This window comes from Pithys albifrons, chromosome 5 (genome assembly GCF_047495875.1).
Source record: "Pithys albifrons albifrons isolate INPA30051 chromosome 5, PitAlb_v1, whole genome shotgun sequence".
NCBI classification, from domain to species: Eukaryota; Metazoa; Chordata; class Aves; order Passeriformes; family Thamnophilidae; genus Pithys; species Pithys albifrons.
Genome location: NC_092462.1, coordinates 28606555 through 28612554, shown reverse-complemented (window position 1 = coordinate 28612554; position 6000 = coordinate 28606555). Strand labels below are relative to the sequence as shown.

Genomic DNA, 6000 nt, shown 5'->3' with positions numbered 1-6000 from the left:
CAGCACCAGGGAAGTGATCCTTCCCCTGTACTCTGTGTTGGTGAGGCCACACCTTGAGTACTGTGTTCAGTTCTGGGCCCCTCAGTTCAGAAAGGGTATTGAGGTGCTGAAGCGAGTCCAGAGAAGAGCAACAAGGCTGGTGAAGGGACTGGAGCACAAGCCCTATGGGGAGAGGCTGAGGGAGCTGGGGTTGTTTAGCCTGGAGAAGAGGAGGCTCAGAGGTGACCTCATCACTGTCTATAACTACCTGAAGGGAAGTTCTAGCCAGGTGGGGCTGGTCTCTTCTCCCAGGCACTCAGCAATAGGACAAGGGGGCATGGGCTTAAGCTCTGCCAGGGGAAATTTAAGTTGGATACCAGAAAAAAATTCTTTCCAGAGAGAGTAATCAGGCATTGGAATGGGCTGCCCAGAGAGGTGGTGGATTCACCATCCCTAGAGATTTTTAAACGCAGATTGGACGTGGTGCTGAGTGCCATGATCTAGTAAATGGACTGGAGTTGGACCAAGGGTTGGACTCGATGATCTTGGAGGTCTTTTCCAACCCAATCGATTCTATGATTCTATGATTTAGGATCTGGAGTTGTGGTACAGAGATAAGAGGTATATACACACATGACCCTAAAAGTTCTGCAGCTAGTAGTGCTGTCTACAGTAATGCTGTTAAGACATGGCATTTAAAAGGCTAAAGGAAAGCAAACTTTCCCAAAGATATAAAAACTGAGCTAAAGGGAAATCTGCCTGTGACACAGAGAAATGGCATTTGCTTATGGCATGTGCTTTAGACTAGAAGTGAAACTACCATGCTTTACCAGCAGGAATATAGGTTGTGTATTTTTCTTTTGTCATATTACTCTCTTCCATTTCAGTCTGGCTATGCAGTGGCTTTAAGGTGAAAGTTATTTTGGAAGAGGTTACATAGGTAAAATTTAATGGAACTGCAACAACCCCCACCATTAGGCTCAGTCATTAGGCTCCCATCATCACTCAGTCTCTATGATGGACAGCTACAGAATCATGAGTTATCTTGGGAGTTGTGCCAGAACTCCTCCAGCACTTGCATCCTTGCACAGTTATTTGAGTGCACAATGACTGTTTCCTGCTAAATACTCCTATGGGTTCTTCCTTCCTGAAAAGGAATGAAAAGACATAGTTAATCAACTTTTCAGTCTTCTCACAATAGCTCAGCATCATGAAAAGCTACATAGGCAGCTATATGGATTTGGACTGTAGGACCAAAAGAAGCAAAGAAGATTATAGGATTGCTTTCATACCTGAAGAATTAGACCCCAAAATGCTACATAATTTTAATTAAAAAACTTTAAAATACATACTTCTGACATTCAGTGAAATCCAACTGATTTTGCATCAAAATTTCCTTACTAGTATTTTATTTCTTGAAGTACTTTTAAAGGGCTGAATAGACTAACATTATCAATTTTGTCCTACAGCTCTCTAGAAATCCTAAGATGACTTATATCTTCCTTATTCTGATGAAAACATTTTTCCTTTCTGAAGATGTAACATCACTCTAGAAACAAAAAAATATTGATAAATTGACATGCATAAAAATAACAGAGGTGTTTTCATAAACATCTCCCTTCTTTAATCTGTGATACAAAGAAACATGGGAACCAACATAGATGAAGACTAAATGGACAGAGGCTGACTATATCCATCCATCGATACAGCACTGAAAACTCATCTTGAGTGCAGATGGGAATTTACAAACAGAAGACAAATGATCCCATAAGGCAGAAGAGAATGTTACCGAAAATAAAAGTTAGAGATGACAAAGCATCTGCTATTACCTGATGTAGCAATCAGAGCTGACATATTCCAATTGTCCATCTTAAAAAATGGGCTTTATCACTAAAAAAGGTCTCAATTCATTATTTCTTCATTGATGTTATGTCAAATATGTAGGTCACATCACCAACCTGCTATCTAAAAGTGAGAAAAAAATAGAGAACTTGGTTAAGGACAAAAAATGAACAAAACTTACGGGCATGGTGGAATTATTTTTAAAAGTCACAATCAAGTAGAAATAAAATTTGGCAAGAAGACAAAAGTGAGCAAACACTCTCTTTCTCTTGTTAAGTTTCTGACTATATAAATCAGCCTAATATTTGAAAGTGACTGGCATGTTTAGGTCTTTTCATCTTTGTAGGCTGAACTTGAGGGACTAATAAATAGGCCAAGCCTTTGTACCATGCCCCAAACTGAAGCTGAGATAGATGAAGCTGGATATATTCAGAATAAAATAAGACATGCAGCACTTAACAAAGAGGTGTATCTCCCTTGGAGAACACCTGCTGATGGAGATAGTAGCTTCAACTGCTTTTGAGTGCATGGTGGAGGTTTTTGACATATAGACCTTTCCATTCTTATAGCTTTTGATTTTGCTCCACAGGAATCCTTTCTTGTCATTGAACAAGGGAAAGACTAACTGTAGAAATTTAGCATTGTCAAAGACAGACCAGGACCAGAATTTATTTACTCCATAAAAGACAATGCTGGATGAAACTAGATGCATAGTCCAGTATCTTGTACACTCCACAAAGCTCTTAGCAATGGCTTATCTGTGTTCATATGGAAATTTACATCGATTTCACTGGGTAGAGATTTAAGACACCACCATGCCCCAGCTCTCATGACTCATGCAATATTTGTTGTCTTTCTTAAAAACACCAGCTCCTGGACTCACATGATCACACAGGAATCTCAAATTCAATCAGCACTCTCAGCTATGCAGAAAAGCTTGCAAAATCAGTGCACTCAAAGGGAACAAAAGTCAGCAGAAACCCCCCCACACACATGATTTAGAGGGAATTTAACCCTCAGATCTGCTCTCTCCTTGCAATCACCATTCATCCAATTCAGGTGAAATAGTGCTGGTCAATTTGCTTAGCCAGGGAAGGGAGACAGGTGAACAGACACACATTTGCATTGCTACCTGGCATCTAGAGACCGTCACTTTGCTTTACACAGAAAAGGACTCCATCTGCAATATAACGAAACCTGCAGCCAAATGAAACAGGGAATAGGAGTAGGATTTACACTTTTATGTGGAGGGGGGAAACAAAAATTATACTCTAGTTTCCATCCAGACTTGAAAAAGACACATTTTACTCAGAAATTGAACAGAGGCTTGACACTGGTAGCTGTGTTATTTCCTATTCTTAGCAAAGGTAACAGGGGTGGTGCCAACACCATTAAATACAAGCAGTGAGTGCAGACAACAAAGAAGAACATACCGCAAGGTTGCATCCATGCTCCAGAAATACTGTGCTTGGCCAGTGATTTGCAGCTCTGATATGCACAATACAGCATTTGGCTCTGAGATTATATCTGTGGTCATTGTAAGAAACAATTGGATCGTGTCTGGGAGAATTGGGATTTTTAAAAAGGAAATTAATCTTCAAAGGATTCAATGACCTTTGCTAACTTCCGAAAAAGAAATTAACTCATATGGATTTTTATATTCAATGTGCATTATTTGCTCATTCTCTCTGAGGTGATTTGCTCCACCCCCCCCCCCCTCAGTTTTATTTGCATAAAAATCATTCTGCATGAAAAGACAATCCAGCAGGCTTTGTATGTGCTTATACAGAATTTTGCTGTAATATTTTTGTAGATTTGGTGGGGTTTTTTTAATGTTTGCAATCTCCCATCATTTCTGTTCCAGAGAAACAATTTATTTTCAAACATAGCTGTACACAGTCCTCTCAGACACGACCTGACCTATTCCCCAGCTTTCCACTGTCATTAAAGCCAAATCACATTTATATTTAACAGCTTAATTTTCCAAATTGGTTTTATCAGTGACCCTCTTGCCCTGTGAAGGCAGCACAGGGCAGGGAGATGAGACCTGAACCATGTGCCCAGCTGCATTGCTGACCTACTGGCTGACACAACAGTGCATCCCTGTGCCTTTTTCTCCTCTAAGCTTTAGCTGATTTAAGATGGTAAATCCCTCATAGCAGGAACTACCTTTTACTGAAGGGCACATGAACCACTTCATGTCCCACAGAAGGACGAGGTGGCCAGTGGTGGAGGAAGCTCAAAGTAGAGGTGAGTTAACAAGCCCGAGTTCGTGCCAAGAAAGGCACAAATTATCTGCGAAGTATAAACTACAATAAGCATTGCGTCTCTTGCATGGCTTGCATGATTACCTAAGCTTGACAATGCTTTTCTTCTCATACAAAGAACTGTGGGTAATTTTCTGCTTTTTGGCCGTTTGATACCTAGGTTATTTTTCATTATTACCCTGAGAGGAATCACCAACTGCTCTCTCTTTCCAATCCTACCACTTCCTGCCCCAGCTTAGCTACAGATATTTTAAGAATATCTCAAGTTTTTTTATTTTTATTTTTTTTTAATTTAAGACAGAAAAGAATAAAGAATTGTGAAAAAAAATCCAACTTATGAAAGGGGGCATTTTAAAAATGTTACCCATGACAAACAGGTTGAAGTCTTTTTCTCTCATTACAGAGCAGAAATCTGATATCTTTCTTGAAGAGATTCAGGGCCAAAATACAAATAAATTTTGAGATGAAATTCCAGCAGTAAGTGTAAAACAGTAGGGAAAATGCTCCTTGGTGAAGCAGCAATGGCAGTACAACAGTATCTGTTTTCCTATGTGTAGATACAGAGAGATGGACCCCTAGATGAACCAGTTAGTGTCACACAGAAACTACTTCCACTCATAGCAATAAGCACGTGCCTACATTTAAAAGATATATACCCCAACATACTAATTTTGAGATGTGCTAATGAGGTCTCAATTTCCAGGTTATGCTTGGATGTCAGTCTTGCACTGACAAGAACACTGCCATGGAAGGGAAATATTTTAATTTCATGTGTGCCAGAATCCTGTCAGTTTTCAGACATCTCTATTTCTCCTCTCACAAACCCTCTTAAAATTTTTCCCGTGGGAATATTGCTCAACTGCAAAGTGCCAACCAGGAACTGGAAAGAAAAAACTGACTGAAAAACATGTAGACCTTCAAAGCCAGGAGAAAATTATACTTGCTGGAGATTGTGGCACTGAACAAAAAAAAAAAAAAAAAAAAATTGTGGCTTATCTGCACAGAATAAGTCGCAGGTTTCATTCTACCAATCTTTGCTCACCCTGATCAGCAGCTAATTGCTGAAGTGCTGATGATCTCTGTGGCAGTGAGTGCTCAAAGATCAATAGTTGGCCTCAGTCAGTCAAGCCAGTTATTCCATTTCAGACTACGGAATTACTGATGCCCTTATTTTTCTTTGCAGCTGTAGTTTTGGAGTTGGTAGCACCCCTTAGGGGTGAGACAGGAGCAATGTCACATGAGACAGGGACACATGCCTGTACACGTGCATAGGCAACATGACCCTACAATTCAGTGTTCTAGACAAGACAGCTGTAAGCCCTAAACATCTGGGCTATATTTGGCATAGGGAAGAACAGATAAGGGAAGCAGGGAGAGAGGCAGTCAGGGAGGCTGGAGTGTTTGGCAGAATCTGGAATGGACAGAAATGGCAGATGAGCTCATGGGATGGCTACACTAGGGCATGCTGCAATAGCTTGAATATGCCATGTGATATGCAATATACGACATATGACATTCAAAGCAGTCTAAAGGAGGGATCTATGTGCTGGGCTTGCTTTTGCAGTTTTCACATTGGAGGGTTCTCTTTGCTTTGAACAAAATAACCTGCCCATTAGAAAGCATGTTACAGTTGCAAATGCATCTGAAATTTCTATAATGAGCAGCAATTCTTTTTGCTTCCCCCCCCCCCCCCCAAAATAGAAACAAAACCCAAAGGAAATTAATACAGAAAATTTCTCTTTTGTTTAAAGGGGAAATGGACATTTTGACACAATGCCATCTTTCCAAAAGCATTCAAAAGTTTTTCCTTCCTCCCAGAGATGTTCCAAAGCTGAACTGTTTGTCCTTCAGACTGTCCCATCTGCAGCTTTGATAGCTTTTTAATGTATTCTCTACATAATCAATATTTACA

General features: G+C 40.1%; 1 long non-coding RNA gene across 1 annotated transcript in view; it reads right to left on the bottom strand.

Annotated features, from left to right (window-relative positions):
- Nucleotides 1-473: 473 nt before the first annotated feature.
- LOC139671854 (uncharacterized) overlaps nt 474-6000 on the bottom strand; it is a 53887-nt gene continuing 48360 nt past the window's right edge. Inside the window, exons 2-3 of the long non-coding RNA XR_011697798.1 lie at nt 1809-1944; nt 474-1126 (exon numbers count right to left, since the gene is read on the bottom strand). This is a non-coding gene — a long non-coding RNA (uncharacterized lncRNA). The remainder of the gene's footprint in view (nt 1127-1808; nt 1945-6000) is intronic.